General features: G+C 40.0%; 1 pseudogene; it reads right to left on the bottom strand.

Moving 5' to 3' along the window:
• LOC106736222 (60S ribosomal protein L34-like) overlaps window positions 1–1,322 on the bottom strand; it is a 5,969-nt pseudogene that overhangs the window by 3,544 nt on the left and 1,103 nt on the right.

The following is a 1,322-nucleotide window of genomic DNA, read 5'->3' as shown; positions in this document are numbered from 1 at the left end:
AGCATGAGTTTTAAGCCACCGGGTCCGGGACGCGAACCGTGGTCGACTACATGGGAGTCCAGCGACATAGTCATTACACTAACTGCTGGTTCCAAAAAACTGCTCTCTTCTTAAAATGTATCTTCTGATTTTAAAGTAGATCATTTTACCTGGTTGATTTCAGAAATATATTGGATATCTCTTTGATTTACAGTTTGAAAACCTGCGAAGAAAAATACTGCAAGGTAGAAAATCCTTTCTCTATGTAGGCATATTTTATTGCCTGCAAGATAAAAAGGAACAAGCATTCTTTTTTCTTCCAGCACATCTGATTTTTCTACATATTGTGAATAGCTAAATAGATAAATAAGCATGTTCCCGAATAATTGGCTTTATCCTTTGCTCACCAGATAAAAACTATGCTTTTAATTTTCTCTATTCCTTATTCATCTTTTAATATAAATGTTCAATAGGGGTTTCAATCCTTTTCCCAAGCTTCTCTTTTATCATGTTTCTAATTACCTAGCCTAATTGCTCCAAACCTGTAAGAGCTTGAGCATTTTTTAAATGGTTTTCTTTAATTATGATTCTTTAGTGAAGAAAACAGAGCTAAACAAAAGTTAAAATTGAACACTAGGTATGTGTGCCAGGAGTAAGAAGGGAAGTAAATATTTGCTGTAAAAATATGGCCTGAGAAAACTGATTTTAATTACAATATTTTCCAGGCCGGTTGATACTGTGAGGCGTAAGATTCATGCTGGTCAATTTGATCAGATTGGAGCATTCGGACACTCTATAAATACTGCATACAGTGTAACACAGTAGCCATTCCTTTTGCATATCCATACCTTACACGTGCATCTATTGTATGAACAGTAAGTGAAGATTATTCACTATTCCAGACACACATTTTCTGCAGGGTATAGAAACCTGGAACTCTACTTCAGATCTCAAGACAAGGAGACATGTGTGGTCAGTCCTTCTCCAGGAGCTGTGTCCATCTACCTGGGGTCAAAATGACAAACTATAGATGTAATTGTGTATGTAGTGAAAACTTCTATCAAAAATGATATTGTGGGGAACCAGCAGTTAGCGTAATGGCTATGTCACTGGATTCCCACGTAGTCGACCGCGGTTCGTGTCCCAGACCCGGTGGCTTAAAACTCACGCCGGGCACGTGTGCGTGCGTGCCCAAGATCCCGAGAGGAGAACGGAGGAGAGGGGATTGCGGCGTGACCATCCCCCCTGGGGGGTGATTTCTCGCTTTCTGTCTCTATGTCTCTCTCTGTCTGTCTGGCGAGCGCACGCGCCCTACAGTGAAAATCTCTCCAAAAAAAAAAAAA

Source organism: Tupaia chinensis, unplaced genomic scaffold (genome assembly GCF_000334495.1).
Source record: "Tupaia chinensis unplaced genomic scaffold, TupChi_1.0 Scaffold000702_1, whole genome shotgun sequence".
NCBI lineage: Eukaryota > Metazoa > Chordata > Mammalia > Scandentia > Tupaiidae > Tupaia > Tupaia belangeri.
The sequence above is the reverse complement of the archived record's forward strand: the minus strand, read 5'-3'. Positions and strand labels throughout refer to the sequence as shown.